Source organism: Symphalangus syndactylus, chromosome 10, assembly GCF_028878055.3.
Source record: "Symphalangus syndactylus isolate Jambi chromosome 10, NHGRI_mSymSyn1-v2.1_pri, whole genome shotgun sequence".
Taxonomy (NCBI): domain Eukaryota; kingdom Metazoa; phylum Chordata; class Mammalia; order Primates; family Hylobatidae; genus Symphalangus; species Symphalangus syndactylus.
This window is the reverse complement of record NC_072432.2, coordinates 13,475,182-13,493,076: the sequence shown is the minus strand read 5'-3', so window position 1 is coordinate 13,493,076 and position 17,895 is coordinate 13,475,182. Positions and strand designations below refer to the sequence as shown.

General features: G+C 46.9%; 1 long non-coding RNA gene across 1 annotated transcript; it reads right to left on the bottom strand.

The window, feature by feature from the left end:
- Nucleotides 1-14,219: 14,219 nt before the first annotated feature.
- On the bottom strand, nt 14,220-17,121 carry LOC129491690 (uncharacterized). Its single transcript, XR_008660590.2, has 3 exons — nt 17,056-17,121; nt 15,205-15,392; nt 14,220-14,330 (listed from the first exon to the last, which is right to left on the bottom strand). It is a non-coding gene; the product is annotated as an uncharacterized lncRNA (long non-coding RNA).
- Between the last annotated feature and the right edge of the window lie 774 nt (nt 17,122-17,895).

Below are 17,895 nucleotides of genomic sequence, written 5' to 3'. Positions count from 1 at the left end.
CATATGGAATGAGCATTTGTTCAATGTCACCAACATGGCCTTTCTCTGCCCATCCCAAGCCGTCGGCCTGGACCCAGGTTTCCCCTCACCTCCTTTCTGCCTGTCAGGATTGAGCACCGTTTTTGTGGTTCTCGAGAGAGAAACAGCTGCAGTTTGCTGATCTCTGTCTAACCAGGTGGCAGCACGTGTCAGTCTTCCCCAGGGCCCTGGTGTTTTGAAGCCCAACTTCTGTGGACATCAAGAGATGACTCCAAAACCCATCAGTCTCCCCAGGGCCGGCTGCCCGGTGGTGTGGTCCACCTAGTAATCATCTTATCCTTCAACCGCAGCTTCTATGAGCCTCTTCAAAGCCTTTTGCGATCATTAGCTAATTAAGTCACAGCCCTGCCCTGGTGACTACAGTTATAATTCCCACTTTACAGATAGGGAAACTGAGGCAGCTTTTAAGTGAACTCCCTCAGGCCAGAGTCAGCGTCTGAGCTAGAATTAGAAGTTACAGGTGTCTAATTCTGTGTTTCAGCCGCTATACCTCACACCCTTTTTATTCTAAATAAATGGTTCCTCAGTACATGGGTGGAGGGGTCTCTTCCCTAGGCTGTGTTCACAGTTTTTGAGAGAATAAGAGTTGAATTGTCTCATTCAATACTTTTGTGGCTCTGCAGGCTCAAGTTGAGTTTAGCTTCAAACAGGGGCCGCAAACAAAGAGTCAAAAAGGACCAAACATGGGCTTTCTCTGGAATTTTTATTTATTTATTTATTTATTTATTTATTTATTTGAAACAGAGTCTCACTCTGTCACCCAGGCTGAAGTGCGGTGGTGCAATCTCAGCTCGCTGCAACCTCTGCCTCCTAGGTTCAAGGGGTTCTCCCACCTCGGCCTCCTCAGTAGCTGGGATTACAGGCCCACACCACCACACCTGGCTAAATTTTTTTTTTTTTTTGTACTTTTAGTAGAGACGGGGTTTCACCATGTTGGCCAGGCTGGTTGCAAACTCCTGACCTCAAGTGATCCTCCTGCCTCAACCTCCCAAAGTGCTGGGATTGCAAGTGTGAGCCACCATGTCCAGCCTATTTTCTTAAAAAAGAGTTATCTACTACACATTTTTTTAGCATATTTAAAATGTATATGGCATTTTAGAGCCAATTAAGTATTGTTACCCACTTCTTGCCTGAGCCAGCTTCCTCCCTGAATGAGATTTAAGAACAAGAAATAAAAAGAGAAATAAGGAGATGTAACAAAACTTGAAACTACAAGAATCCTTGACTGGTAGCAAAAATAATAATAATAGCTAGTGGCAGTCCAGTGATGCAATGTAGCATACAATCAGGAGAATCAATACTGCTGGCCTTTGAGGTAAAGGTGTTAAGAAGGAAAGCTTGATTGATTTGCTTGGCAGAAAGCTCAATGAACTTTCTGAAAGAAACCCCAAGACTCTTCATGACTGAGCAAAGATTCCCAGCATTAGCACAGAAGACCGCCACACATCTCATCCAATATGGCGGGGCTTGGGATTCTGGGGTGGGGGTATGTGTGTGTGTTAAGACCAGGACAGGAAACAAATATTTGAGAGTCGTATAAAAACAAGGTCCCTCTCTCTGGTGAATAATAGTAAACTAACTACATTCAGAGGACAGGAAAGATGGCAGAGCTGTGGGTTCCTGAAAGGCACCTTCTGGAAGGCTCTGGCTTGCTAGGGGTCTATACAGATGATAAGGTTGGGTTACTAGGAATGGAAAGGCGTGGTGAGGACATTCCATGCTTAGCATGCATGAAGATGCAGAGATAAGAAGGAGGAAGGGGTCAGGGAACCTAACCAAAGGGAAGAAAGCCACTTTGAGGAAAAACATGTTTATTGACTTTTTTTCCTCTTTTTGTTTCCACACTATGCCAACGTACTTTCATTTATTGACTTTTAAATAAGACAGTTTTCTGTGGTCCTGACATAGCAACCCCCATATAAGAGTGCCCCATATAACGTTTCTTGGAGGCAGGTAGGCCAGGTGTGATGGCTCACACCTGTAAATCCCAGCACTTTGGAAGGCTGAGGTGGGAGGATTGTTTGAACCCAAGAGTTCAAGACCAGCCTGGGCAACATAGTGAGACCCTCTGCCTCTACAAAAAAAAAAATTTTTAATTAGCTGGGTGTGGTGGCACTCACGTATAGTCCCGGCTACTCGGGAGGTTGAGGCAGGAGGATCACTTGAATCCTAGAGGTCGAGGCTGCCGTGAGCTGTGATTGTGCCACTGCACTCCAGCCTCAGACACAGAGCACGACCCTGTCTCAAAAAATAAAAAAGTTAAAAAATGTTTAAAATAAGCTTGGTAGAGATAATCTGTTAAACCATATAGGCCTAGTGGGTTTTGAATGGATAGATTTTAAATTATAGGTCTATTTATTTTCAAGTTTAAAATTTATACAGGCTTTCCATTTCTAAGTCAATTTTATTGACTGTGTTTTTCTGGAAATTTGCCCATTTAATCTATGTATGTATTTAAAATCTAATCTATGTATTTAAATTTATCATAAAGTAGTTTTTTTTTTTATTTTTCATAAAAAAAGTGTTTAAAATTAAAATTTTTGTGCCGGGCACGGTGGCTCATGCCTGTAATCCCAGCACTTTGGGAGGCCGAGGCAGGCAGATCACAAGGTCAGGAGATCAAGACCATCCTGGCTAACACGGTGAAACCCCATCTCTACTAAAACTATTAAAAAAAAAAGTAGCCGGGCGTGGTGGCAGGCGCCTGTAGTCCCAGCTACTCGGGAAGCTGAGGCAGGAGAATGGCGTGAACGCGGGAGGCAGGGGTTGCAGTGAGCAGAGATCGCACCACTGTACTCCAGCCTGGGCCACAGACGAGACTCCATCTCAAAAAAAAAAAAAAGTAAATTAAATTAAATTAAAAATTTTTTAAAAAGATAATAGCAGGCAACTCCAATCTAAACCCCACAAAGTACATATTCCTTGTGTTTTAGAAAAAAAAAAAAAACAATACGTTTTGTGTGTCCAGAAGATCTTAAAAATGAACGCTGAGCAGTGAACATTTGCAGCCTGTGTGGAGTTCCATTTATAACTCCCTGGGGAACTAAGTAGAATTCATCCGATGTTCGTTAGCAACATGGCAGAAAACTCGGGGCAGAGCACATATTCTGGGACAGAGTCAGGGTCTTCCTATTCATATTCAGGGACAATGTAACTTTGTTCCCAAAGCAAATACCAAAGGAAATAAAATCATAAATATTTAAGTCACAAATTCCTTCCTTAGGCATATAGGACAGGTGTTCACGAAGAAAAGGGAGTTGAATTTAGATTTTTGGGTTTTTTTGCTTGCGTGGTTTTTATGGAATTAACTCTTGGAATGAAAATAATTAAGCACTATTACCTGAACAGTTTTTGATTATTCTAATAGCCCAAGCTTGAACCAGGTAGGTTCCAGTTGGATTTCAGGTCCCACATATATTTGGGCCTTGAACTCTGTTTCGTTTCTCATGGATGGTAAGAGGCGTTAGGAAATAAATACTGGGTGGTTAGAAAAAGAGGAAGATTAATCCTGTGAGAACTTGTGTCCAAGCTGAAAGAGCCTGGGCACAGTGAGAGGTTCTCAGTACCTGAGCTTGGTCTTTTTCACCCCAAAGCCCCTGAGCATAAAAGAGGCTGGGATAAAAGGTTTGAGAGGATGTGTCAGGAGAGAAATGTATGAGGGGTACATGTTCTCCTCATCCTCCCCTACACAGGGTGGCTGGGAGACACGGCAGGAGAGATCGGCTGGCTACGGGAAAGTTAACATTTTCTGCATCATAGGTAGGTTTGCCAGATAAAATACACAACTAGGGCCAGGAACAGTGGTTCATACCCATAATCCCAGCACTTTGGGAGGCTGAGGCAGGAGAATCCCTTGAGCCTGGGAGATAGAGGCTGCCATGAGCCTATATCGTACAATTGCACTCCAGCCTGGATGACAGAGTGAGGCCCTGTCTCAATAAATAAATAAATAAATAAAATGCATGACTCTCAGCTAAACTTGAATTTCAGGTAAGCAACAAATAACTATTTACTATAAGTATGGACCAAATATTGCATGGGACATACTTATACTAAAATAGTAGCCATCATTTATGTGAAATGCAAATTTAACTGGGTGTTCTGTATTTGTATTTGCTAAATCTGGCAACCCTAATCACAACAAAAAGTTCACATGTATAAAAGAAAGTGAAAAAACAAAGTACGGGAATAGAAGCACACGGTTTTGAGACAGGAAGGGAACTATCTCAAGAAACAAGTGAAAGCGTGGAAGTAGCTTCCTATTGGTATCAGGATTTGAGGGTGGGCAAAGTTCCAAGCAAGGAGCTGCTATCTTTCTTAAGCCTCAGCAATAAAGTTTGGATATTTTCATCTGTGTACTTCCATAACTTAGACAAAAATTAAAATTTAATTTTAAAAAGGGAAATAGCCTTCAATGGTTTTAATAACATCTTTTGCCCTTCCAGAAAAAAACTGGCATGCCAAGTTGCCAAGTTTCAAGGGACTGCAAGGAAAACGGCAAAAAATAAAAATAAAAAGAGAGACAGTGAAAGTTTTCTGCTGCTTCTTCTCCCTCCCCAGTGAATATCTGGGGTCCCTCATCATTTCCTTCATGGTGGGCAGGTAGATTCAGACCTCCAGCCTAGAGGATCCCCTCACAGCAGCTTGCAGACGAAGGAGGTAGGAGGCAGGTAGGTTTTCCAGCAGGGAGGGTGGGGATTAGGGATTTAGCTAGTAATTATTGAGTGCTTGCTAAATGCCAAGCAGTATGCAAAGAACTGGACTCCGTGTTTGCTCCAATCCTTCCAGGAACCCTGTGAGATACTGTTATCTTCACTTTCGGATGAGGACATTGAGGCTAACTGAGGCCAAGTGACTTTCCAGAGATCACTTAGTCAACAAGTGGCAGAGCTGCTATAGGAACCCAGACATGTCTGCCCCCAAAAACTGCACTCACATGCATGTTCAGCACAGCACTATTCACAATAACAAGGCATGGCGTCAACCTAAGTGCCTATCCACCACAGAATGGACAAAGAAAACGAGGCCCATGTACACCATGGAATACTATGCAGCCATTAAAAAGAACAAGATCATGTTCTTTGCAGCCACATGGATGGGGCTGGAAGCCATTATCCTAAGCAAACTAACACAGGAACAGAAAATCAAATTCCACATGTTCTCACTTACCTTTGGGAGCTAAACTTTGAGGACACATGGACAGAAAGAAGGGAACAACAGACTCTGGGGCCTCCTCGAGGGTAGAGAATGGAAGGAGGGAGACATCAAGAAACTATGGTGGATGACAGCATAGTATCTGTATGACAAAATCATTTGTACGCCAAACCCCCAAGACCCACAATTTACCTATATAACAAACCTGCACATGGAACCCCTGAACGTAAAATAAAACTTAAAAAAAAAATCAAAAATTTAAAAAACTCCGCACTCAACCGAAATGTTACACCATGCTTCAGGTGGGATACCAGCATCTGGAACTCAGGGAGCCAAGGTTCCTCATGATCACCAAACCCAGCTGCCACCGGAAAGAATGACCCAACACTGGCCTTGCTATAGCCAATGCCTGTTGTGCTGGGAAAGGAGACACTCGGGCTCTGATGGCCCAGGACCCTGTTGTGTTGCCTCGTGGGTCTCATGGTAGGCCCACTCAGAAAGAGAATGCTCGTCCTGTGACATTCCCACAAGGCTCCTTCCCCTGACTGGGCTTCCACCTGGAACGCCTCCCGCAGCGGGTAAAGGAATCTAAGTGGGGTCCACAGCGCTGCCTTCCCATGAGCCTGTGCAAGGCCTGGGCTTTTGGAGAGCACCCCCTAAGAAGGTGCTAGACCTCATGTTCTCCCTGTTTGTTTCCCTCGAGTTCCCACTGGGGGAGGGAAGATGGAAGAGGAGATGTGACCATCGCTGGGGAAGGGGGTAGGGTCTGCCAAGGGCACAGTTCAAAGCTGAGAAGAGCGAAGACGGCTGGAGTTCATTGTTCCGTGCCTGGGTATTTTCAAACTTTTGTTTCTAGAGAAAATAAGCCTAGGGCAGCCGAGGCTGTGGAGACAATATGGGCATCTAAACGCTGTCACTCAAATTAACACCTTTCATCTCAGCTTTGATGCCATCCAAGCCACCACACCTGAACATGATAAACCCATGAAATTATCTCACAAGATCAGAGTTTTGGGAACTGCCAAAGTCCTGTTTCCTTCCATCAAGATGGTACAGATCTATGGTTAGAGAGAAAGGACACGATGGGGGTGGGGGTGAGAGGGGCTGCCACTGTCCTCCCATCGTTATGACTATTATTTGCAGAAAGCCCAGCTGCACAGTCAGCAGGGTTTAAGCTCCCAGAACGTCGTGGGGAATGCCCCCTGGTGATTCTCAGGGCTCCCTCTTGCCAGCATCAGATAATGGCCAGGATGATAAGTTTCAGCTACCTGGACTGGAACCTCTTCCCGTATTTGATCCTAGTTAGGGATCTGAATCCCTCCTAAGGTGAGTTGCCTTTGATGTCTGAGATTCTCCCGGGGATAAGGACTCTTTGGCCCTGGCCGGCTGGGTACCCTGCCTGGCTCCGTGTGGCATCCCTGCAGCCCTTAGGAGTTTCTCCCACTCTGGAGGCCCCTTGCTTCAAGCAGCCCATTCCCTGGGGTCTACAGGGAAGTTAAAAATACTTTTTTCTAAAACAAACATCAAGAAAAAGCTTTCTATTTTTATATGCTAAGGATATGAGTCTTTAGCCAGCAAATAGGAGGGTTTTTTTTTGTTTTTTTGTTTGTTTGTTTGTTTGTTGTTTTAGGAAGCCAAAGATGAAACATTTTTAAGATTCTGTCTTCTAGAAGCTTCCATGGGACCTCCCTCTCTCACTGAGCAGAATTTCTGTTCTGTTCGTCTCTTTCCCTAACTATCACAGATATTTCTGAGAGGACTGGGCGGCTCTGGCAGGTGTCTCAGTGTTGGCTGATGCCTCCAGAGAGAAGGATGATGGCTGGTGGTGTGGAACCCACTCAGGGAGCTCTGTCCGTCATTCTGTTTGTTGAGTCACTGAAAATCCCCAAGCTGTCAGCGTGAGTTGGGAACTAAAAGAAGAAAACAGACTTTAGGTAGCTCACTCTTTCCCTCATCCTTGGCTGGCATTTGACACTGATTGGCACAGTTGCTCACAAGTGTTTCAGGGTAGAAAGGGGCTTATTCCGAGTTCTCAACTTCTGGACCAAAAAAAAAAAAAAAAAAATCCCATATTAGCCAACTGACACACATACACTCTAAAGAACATCAGATGTCGGACGTGATAAGCCACATGGGGTGAGGTGCATACATGGAGCATCAAATACCAGCACAGAAGTCACCCTGGGCTCTGGGCTGTCCTAACCAGTGCAGAGCCAAGGGGCTCTCTTCAAATTGAGTTGACCCAGTTTTTCCCAGGTGGGAAGGCCACAGCACTTCACAGCACTTGGGGAGGTCAGGAAGGTCAGGCAGGACAAACTAGACAAATCCTCCACTTTCCATTGCCCCCACACCCCATGAAGAATGAAGGTGGGGTTGGGGTAGAGAATAAACTAGACCACAGGGCAAATTCCGACAGGCTGGAGGGAAACGCTGTGGAGGACAGGATTCTTTCGCCTCTAGTTCCTCCTTCCAAAAGTGCATTCTTCCAGATTCTGAATCTTCTAAATTAGGAGCAATCCCAATGGCCTAGAAAATTCTGGCCAAGGTTCTCCAAGGTAGCATCTGCCACCCTGAGATCTGCTCCCAACTTCTTGAAACCTTGGCAAACATCTGCCTGTTCTCAGCTCCCGCCAACCGCCCCCTTCGCCCCCCGCCCCCCGCCGCCTCCAGCCTCGGGCCCCCCCAGGCAGGCATGCAGCAGCTCGAGATAGCAGCTCCGCCCTCTTCCCGGGAGGGAGGCAGCAGCCCTAGCAGGTGTCTCTGGCTTTTCTCCTGCGGCAAGAGGCACATGCAGGTGCCTCCTGCCACTCCCTTTTTCCTCCCAGTGGGAGTGGGCGGCTAGGGAGGTGTCCCAGCCACTCCCTCTGCCTCCCTGGGGCTGGTGGCTTAGGGAGGCACCTCAACTCCTTTCTCAGAGCAGAAGGCTGGAGTCCCTGAGCCACACCACACCCTCCCACGCTGCTTTTGCACCAGCCCTTCCAGCGAGCAGCGCTCACCCTCACCACCTCTGAGGAGCTCTGGAACTCCCCTTACAAAGCAGAAAATCCCCGTAGCCATTGCGGACCCCATGAGTTCTCCTTTCTAGACTCCATCAGCCTGTCACTCAGGCTGGCAGCCATCCATTCCTGCAGGGCCCACCGAGGCCCAGACACAGCCAGCGCCCCTGGGGGCTACAGCAATGGTGGGCAGGAGGCAGCCTGTCCTCCAGGATCTGACAGTCTGTCCAGGACCTTGAAGTCTGGGTAGTGAAATGTACAACCCCCACTCCCCGCCCCCCAGTGCTCTAAGGCTTGGAGACTCGATAACATGTCACAGTCTTATCTCACCCCTGCCAGGGCTTTGGGAAGATGTACCTCTCCTCTCCCATATCTGATTCCCACATTGAGAAGAAAAGAGGAGAGAGAATTCCTCCTCAAGGTTGTGTAGGTTGAGGATGGATGATAACAATCCAATCTTTTTTTAGGAAGAAAGGGTCTTGCTCTGTCACCCAGTCTGGAGTGCAGTGATGCAATCCTAGCTCACTGCAGCCTCAACCTTCCCAGATCAAGCAACCCTCCCATCCCAAGTAGATGGGACCACATGCATGCACCACCATGCCTGGCTAATTTTTTTTTTAATTTTTTGTAAAGATGGGGGTGGGGGGGTCTCATCATGTTGCCCAGGCTGATCTTGAACCCCTTGGGCTCAAGCGACCCTCTCGCCTCAGCCTCCCAAAGAGCTGGGATTACAGGTGTGAGCCACCATGTCTGACCAGATTTTTTCAATTCAATTCTCCACTAAGACAGAACTTCAGGCCTGTAATCCCAGCACTTTGGGAGACCGAGGCGGGTGGATCTTGAGGTCAGGGGTTTGAGACCAGCCTGACCAACATGATGAAACCCCATCTCTACTAAAAATACAAAAGTTAGCCAGGCATGGTGGCGCGTGCCTGTAATTCCAAGTTCTCGGGAGACTTAGGCAGGAGAATCGCTTGAACCTGGGAGGCGGAGGTTGCAGTGAGCCAAGATCGCACCATTGCACTCCAGCCTGGGTGACAGAGCAAGACTCCGTCTCAAAAAAAAAAAAAAAAGAAATAGAAACAAGAACTTCAGGTCCAGCTCATCCATGTTTGAAGGTTGATGGCAAAAGAATGAATGAGTGAAACGTGGGGCCCTTCCAGGAAACAGCTCCCACATGTGTGCCTCCATCCCTACCTCATTTCTGTGTGCACTTGGGGGGCTACAAAAACGAAGCCCAGGTAGACAGGTTAGCCCACCACAGCACAGCCCACCCAGCCCCCAGCAAAGGGCCATGGCTCCGTGACACAGCAGGTTGCCTTACGGAGAAGTGTCTTGCCTCACTGGGAGGGAGCTACCCAAGGAAGTAGAGTTCCAGGGATACAGAGAGCCCCCAAGAGCCCAGCCTCCCAAACGCACCTTACAGAAGGAACCCCAGAGAGGAGAAGGCAGTCAGTGGGGTGAAAATGCTCCGAGGAAAATCTGCTAGGATGGCAGTGACATTTGGTTAAAAAAAAGAGGAACAAGAAGGTAAGAAGGAGTTGACAGTGATAACAAAAGTGACCCAGCCTAGAAAAAGCACCACATCTGCCCCCCCCCCCCAAAAAAGTCCTGGCATTCAAAATAGTTGTAATTTAAAAAAAAACCAGGAGAATTTGTTTTTCTAATCCAAGGATTGGTGACTTTTTTACTACAATGATGATGTCCTTTGTTCCTCGGGCCCCTGGGGGTATCCAAGCATGGCCTGTGTCTGTTCTATTCTGGATGTGAACGAGCTCACACCTTGGTTAGCTAGGCTGAGCTTGAGCTGAAATTCCAGGAGGCTTTAGCTAAAAATCCAGTCACCAGACACTTGGGTAAAGGGGGCATTTTCCCAGAAGCTGTTGACTGGGGATTTGGGGTTCAGTCTTAAAGACAATCACCCATGATTAAGCCTCTGACCTCATCCCTTCTCCCAAGATCTGTCTGTGAGACAGAATTGCTTCATTATGAAAGTGGAGCCTCCTTGGTCTTTCTTTTCATCTAGTACATCTCCCTCAGCCCAGTGCAGTTAATAATGATCTTCTGGCCAGGCGCAGTGGCTCACGCCTGTTAGTTCCAGCATTTTGGGAGGCCGAACGGGGCAGATCATGAGGTCAGGAGTTTGAGACGAGCTTGACCAACATGGTGAAACCCCATCTCTACTAAAAATACAAAAATTAGCTGGGTATTGTGTTGGGCACCATGCCAGGTGCCTGTAATCCCAGCTACTTGGGAGGTTGAGACAGGAGGATCATTTGAACCCGGGAGGCAGAGGTTGCAGGGAGCCAAGATTGCACCATTGCACTCCAGCCTGGGTGATGGGGCGAGACTCTGTCTCAAAAAATAAAAATAAAAAATAATCATCTTCTACCTTGCACAAGTGTTCCATGAGTCAAACTAAGAATTGACAAATGAACCATCTTACAGACAGGGAAACTGAGGTACTGAAAAGGGAAGTGTTGCACCTTAAAGATGGTAAGAGCCACAGCAAAGAAGGCTCCTCATCTCCAGGAGCCTACATGTGACATAGAGTTTTCACAGTCCAGTGTCTGGGTGGCAAGAACTTCAGTTTCCCTCTAGGTCCTGCAAGAGGAGTGGGAATGTCAGTAATGTCTGATCCCTTATCTTGGGTCACTCCAGTCTGGGCTTTTCATATCCTTCCTGGAAGAATGTAACCATGAAACAACACTGTCTTTTAGAAATGCTGTTTCTTACCTCTACGCGTTCTGTGAAATTCCTTAAAACCAGTAGAACTATAATCAGATGAAGTAAAATTCCAAAATCTCCTGTGCAACTCCCAAGAGAGTCCCAGCCTCCTATCCACATAGCTGAATGTGATCAAAGAATGAGGAAATTAGGTCGAGAATGACCTGCACAGACTCTCTAGGACATACTTCTGATTAAACAGATGAACAAAGGGCATCCAAGGGCTATGGGATTAGCCCAAGAACAGCCACTAGGAATTGACTGAACCAACACTGAGTCCCAGTCTCTTGACTTCCCATTCATAAGAAGATGAAATTAGCATTACCAGAATCAGACAGCCCCTCCGTAATGGTTTACACAGAATAATGCTGTGAGCTCAGTGCTGATTAGCTTAACCTCACTCACAACCGCAATTTGAGTTCCATAATACTGTCAGCGACATCACCTTTGGGGTGACAAGATAGTCCTACAGTCTCCAGAGAAAACATGGCATTGGGGTTCCTAATAATACAGGCGCGTGCAGGTATGCCTTACTTCCTGAAAATTCTATGCTACTGAATTTATATTGAATTTTTGTAATGATAGCATTTTTTTTATATATACTTTTTTATTATACTTTAAGTTTTAGGATACATGTGCACAACGTGCAGGCTTGTTACATATGTATACATGTGCCATGTTGCTGTGCTGCCTAGCATTTCTATGCACTGGGAAGTTGACTATATAAAGTATCCTAAGGTGAATTCTTATTATTAGCAAAGCATCTTTTTGCAAAGCAAATCATTCCTCCTGATGTTTATAAATAAGTTTTACTTAAAGTGAAGTGTGTATCTGTACTAAAAGCTAATCTCCATATTATTCTAAGCACAGCTCAGATTCCATAAAGGACCTCACTTTGAGAGCAGCATGGGAAGAAAACATTTGAATAAGAGCAGGTCCGGGAGAGAAATCAGATCGATCCACCTCTTTCCTAACTTCTCCCATCTTCTAGGTGTCTCTTTATCAGAGCAAAGTCCCAACCATAATGCCCAAAATTAAGATTTTGGAGGAATTTCATGGGAGGAAAATAACAATTTTTTTTTATTTTAGCATCTGAGTCACCACACTAGAAGAAGAAAATAATTATTAACATGGTAGACAAGAAAGCCTATCATTTGGTGAAAAATAAATGGCATCATTTATTTTATTGGGAAAATATTTCCAAATTCTCAGCAGCATTACTCCAAAGCAAGGATGGGAGAAGCAAGATTCTACATAGATGCAGAAAAAATTAAAAGGAAGTCAAAAAACTGTTTAAGAGATTAAGCCCATGGGCCTGATGTGGTGGTTTCACACCTGTAATCCCAGCACTTTGGGAGGCCAAGGCAGGAGGATCACTTAAGGCCAGGAGTTCAAGACCAGCTTGAGCAACATAGGAAGACCCAATCTTTAAAAAAAATTTATTTTAATTAGCTGGGCATGGTGGCAGACACCTATAGTCTCAACTACTCAGGAGGCTGAGGTGGGAGGATCACTTGAGCCTGGGAGGTTGAGCCTCTAGTGAGCCATGATTGCACCACTGCAATCCCTTCTGGGTGAGACAGAGAGAGAGAGACTACTCAAAAAGAAAGAAAAAGTTAAATACACACATACATAAATAAATAAATAAAAATCCAGGCCGTGCATAGTGGCTTACACCTGTAATCCCAGCACTTTGGGAGGCCGAAGCAGGCAGATCACCTGAGGTCAGGAGTTCAAGACCAGCCCGGCCAACATAGCAAAACCCTGTTTCTACTAAAAATACAAAAATAAGCTGGGCGTGCTGGCATGTGCTTGTAATCCCAGCTGCTTGGGAGGCTGAGGCAGGGGAATCACTAGAACCTGGGAGGCGGAGGTTGCAGTGAGCTGAGATCGCACCACTGCCCTCCAGCCTGGGCAACAGAGCAAGACCCTGTCTAGAAAAAAAATTATCCAGGAGTTTGAGAGATTAAACCCATCATAGGAGTCCAATAAATACTTTAAATCGATTATCAGATTTGTTTGCTGGCTTGGTTGGTTGGTTGGTTGGTTGGTTTTAAGTGGAAGCTATAAAGAAAAATTACAGGACCAGGAATTGCACTGGGTGTGAAGCGAGAGAGGAGAGAGGTCCTGAGACCCTATAGGGTGCGCTCAGAGGAGATAGGAAGCCATTTTCTTCCTTTTCCCCAAAGAGAGGCATCTGGTGAGCACACACGAGGCTAATGTCATGCTAGAGTTTTCTTTCTCTGATTACTAAAGCAATATATGCTCATTGTAGAACATCTGAAAGGAAACTGTGAAGAAGTAGAAGTCACCATGGAGGTAACCGCTGTTAACCTGGGGGCAGACTTCCAGAGCTCTTTAAAGGCAGAAAATGTTCTTTCTTTCTCGAATGGTGTCAATGAGGCTCTATTCAGAGGCAGGACCTTCTGCTTCAGCGTCAGGGAACCCCAGGGTGCTAAGCTTCAGTTCCTGCCACAGGAGCCTTTGCATTCCGTGCAGAAAGATGACTAAAGCAGAGGGACCTGGAAAATAACAACCCCACATTCTCAGGGCCCCTGGCCCCCGCAGAGCAATGGGGCCCAAGCCTGGGGAGTTGTCGCCTGGCCCGATCCCCACCTTGCCCTCCTGCAACATGAGACATCTGTCCAGGTGAGGGTGGAGTACGCCGCCACGTACTGACAAATGGGAAAGTATCACCCTGAGGCACTCACAGCTCCTACATGGAGCTCTCGGTTCAGGGAAAAAAATAAACCAAGGGAGGAATTTTCCACTGTCCCATTACTCAAGAGAGCAGCAGGCTCGGTGCAGAAAACTCACTGCAGGCACTCCAGGTCTTGGGACCCACCCAGCCCCACCACGAGTCAGCACTTCCCTGGTGGGGTGGCCGTCTGTTGTACGGTCGCTAATGGATCTTCATGTGTGGAAACAGCTTCTGAATATTTTTTACCTAGTACGGGCCTGCAAGACGGGCCAGGTGGCCTTAGCTCTTTGCACAGCTCCAGTAGGAGAAGCTACTTGAAGAGAGTTAGAAGAAAGCTCGCCACCACACATCTTCCCCATCTTGGTTCACAGTGGCTGTCAACACCCCTGAGATTCAAATCCTCAGCTGGAGGCTTTCCCAGTCCCTCTAAGAGTGGATAAGAGGTCGCTCCACCACTAACTAGCTGTGCAAACTGAGGCAGGTTATTGAACCTCTTTAAGCCTCTGTATCTCCATCTATAAATAATAGCAGCATTTCCCTCATTAAGTTGTTACGAAGATTCAAAGAGATAAATACACACACGGAACCTGGCACATCCACACTTAGCAAATGTGAGTTGTTAATATCCAGCAACTCATTTATTCAACAGCTACTTATTGGGAGCCAGCATACTTCTGGGGACACATGGTTTCTGCCTTCAAGGATGACATCATCTAGTGGGGGAGAGAAATGTTAAAAACCAACAATGACTACATGCCATGATCACTTCTGTGAGGTGTGTAGAATAATCACCCTTTTGTGGCCTATCACGTATATCTCCCCAATGATGCTACCAGGGCATCATTCTTACAGACGATGAGTCTGAGGCCCAGAGGTCACCTTGTGGACTTCAACCCAGGTTTGACCACAGTGCTCGTGGTCCACATTCACTGGCCCCTTTTTATTTATTTTTTTTTTTAGACAGAGTCTCACTTTCTTGCCCAGGCTGGAGTGCAGTGGTGGCTCGGCTCACTGCAGCCTCCACTTCCTGGGTTCAAGTGATTCTCCTGCCTTAGCCTCCCAAATAGCTGGGACTACAGGCACGCACCACCACACTCAGCTAATTTTTACATTTTTAGTAGAGATGGGGTTTCATTACGTTGGCCAGGCTGTCCTGTTTTTTTTTTTGGGGGGGGGGGGGGCGGGAACAGAGTCTCGCTCTGTTGCCCAAGCCAGAGTGCAGTGGCACGATTTTGGCTCACTGCAACCTTCACCTTCCAGGTTCAAGCAATCCTCCTTCCTCAGCTCCCCCTAGTAGCTGGAATTACAGGCATCTGCCACCACGCCTGGCCAATTTTTGTATTTTTAGTAGAGACAGGGTTTCTCCATGTTGGCCTGGCTGGTCTCGAACTGCTGACCTCAGGTGACCCATGTGCCTTGGCCTCCCAAAGTGCTGGGGTTACAGGCATAAGCCACCGCACCCAGGCTTTTTTTTTTTTTTATTTTAAATATTATAGGATCCAAAGCTTCAGGTGGACCTGCTCAGGATAACTCAGATGATCCCTTGACGCTGTACACAGCTTTAAATCTGAACCCAAATACACTCACCCATTATGCAAGCCTCGCTGCCAGGTCGATGCAAAAAACCCTGCAGATTGTCATCAGTCGTGGTTCACGCTGTGGTCACCGCAGCTGTTCTTTGTCATTGCAGAATTGCAACCCTGCATGTCACTCTGGGACATATGGCCCTGGGCCTATAAGCTACCACCAGGCCACCGACGGCTGCTCCTCACCACCTGACAGTGATGATTAAACATGGTCTATTTAGAGGAGCCGTAAAGAAGCCAGATATCCCTCGCAGAGGAGCAGAGGGGCGCACAAACAATGGGACAGATTTTCTTGTCTCTCGGGAGAGTCACTCTCTCACCTTTCACCAAGAGAAAAAAAGTCATGCAATGAGAATCTAGCAGCAGAACCCAAGGGGAGTTTCGAGGCAGGAGAGGCAGCCAGGACATGGATGCCCGCCCAACGCTTCCGCTGCCCACACTCCTACCTCAAGCGAAGAAATGGAAAGCACTTTTATTTCTTCTGAACTCCCGGCCTGTCCCGCTAGTTTGGTTCATTTGCTGCTCTTGAAGATAGGAATCCCCCAGCCCCAAGACAGCCCACCCAGCATGCCAGGCCTGTCCACAGTCTCCATCCAGTTTCTGTGCCCTGGTACCCAAATTTCAGAGTACGGCTGCAGAAAGCCCCTAACTTCACCCAAGCCCACCCAAGGGCTCCACCGTCCTTCAGTCATCTCCCGCGGAGTCCCTGCTGTGTTCCCTGAGGAATTCCCTGGACTCTCCAACCTGCCCAGCCCTGCTGTTCTCCCTGCAGATGGCCTGGACTCTTCCCGCCATGACCGTCCTCAAATTCCCTGTTTGTCATTAACATCAAACACTCAGAGACGCCACAGCTATGTGCAGACACTGCCTTGTCTACCCTACTCCTTACCCCAACTTCTGAATTTTTTTCGTTCTCTTTTTCTCTCTGGGGAGAAGGCCTTTGTTCCTGATCCTTTTCTCTCCCATCTCCTGGAGGATTTTTTGCCATTCGGCTCCATCAGTCTTGCACTTTCATTTTATTTATTTATTTTTTAATAGAGACGAGGGCCTCACTCTGTTGCCCACGCTGTTCTCAAACTCCTGGCCCCAAGCGATCCTCCACCTTGGCCTCCCCAAGTATTGGGATTACGGGCGTGAGCCACCATGCCTGGTCCTGTTTGGCACCTTTTATCCTTGTCTTCAATCACTCCTTCTCTTCTGCTTGAAAACTTGATTATCAAGCATCACTTCTAATCTAAAAAACTTGAGAGCAACCCTTTCACCCCCCAATTTATTAATTTATTACTTTATTTAGACAGAGTCTCGCTCTGTCGCCCAGGCTGGAGTGCAGTGGTGTAATCTTAACTTGCTGCAACCTCCCTCTCCCAGGTTCAAGCAATTCTCGTGCCTCAGACTCCCGAGTAGCTGGGACTACAGGCGTGGGCCACCATACCTGGCTAATTTTTGTATTTTTAGTAGAGACAGGGTTTTGCCATGTTGGCCAGGCTGGTCTCGAACTCCTGACCTCAAGTGATCCACCCACCTCAGCCTCCCAAAGTGCTGGGATTACAGGCATGAGCCACCGTGCCTGGTCTCATCCATCAGTTTAATACCCCAGTCTCTTCTCTGACAAAGATTTCCAGGATGAATCTCCAGGACTTCTTCCTGTCTTCCAGCATGTGCTTTTGCCCCTAACCGTCTGATGCCCACCACTGCTATCTCACTGAAACTCTTTTCCCAAGTCAAAATAGCCACCTCCTTCTAAAGGCTAGTGATCTCTTTAACCCTGATTTCTGCAACATTTCACTTTCCTCCTTGAGCTGTCTCCTGGCTTGGCTTCCAGGAAACAGGTCTTCCCGGAGGCTGCTCTCACCTCTCAGACAGCCTTCTCATCTCACTGTCCAGCTCCAGAGCTCTCTGCCTTCCACCTCGTATGCGGAGTGATCGTCAAATCAATGGGATTCGCTATTGATAAATCCATGCTCTCCACTGTCAAGGTCTCTCTTTGTGACCTCACAGCCTTCCCATGACTACAAGAGGGATTCTACGCAGACTGCCCCCATGCATATCTCTTCCTAACTCCACTCTCTGCCTGTTGAACCACTTGATCAAGATACCCCACCAGCAACTCAAGGTGTCTGAAGCTCAGTTTATCACCTCTTCTCAAACTCTGACTCCTCAGGACTTGATATACCCTTCAAAGAGGCTCCAGGGATGTTTGAGAAAGCAGCATAAAGGAGTCGCTTCGCCGTCACCCGGCACAGACTCATTCTACCTCAGTCCACCTCATCTAGTCAATTTCCAGGTTCCCCTGATTCTCCTTTGCAAGCTCTCTGGCATCCATCCCCATCTCTCCAAGTTGCCCTCTTAGATGCCCCCTTTTACCTGGGCTCCCGCAATGGCCTCGAGCTAGTTTCTCCTTTTCCCATCTTTCTGCCCCCTAATCCATCCCATATCCATTGTCAAATGTGGAGCTGTGATTAGATCACTCCTCTGCTAAAATGCCTTTAATGTCTCCATATTGAATACAGAAGAAAGTCCCAATTCTTTGTTTTGTTTTGTTTCCAGGTTTTTTTCTTGAGACGGAGTCTCGCTCTGTCGCCCAGGCTGGAGTGCAATAGCACAATCTCGGCTCATTGCAACCTCCGCCTCCTGGGTTCAAGTGATTCTCCTCCCTCAGCCTGTTGAGTAGCCGGGATTACAGGTGCACGCC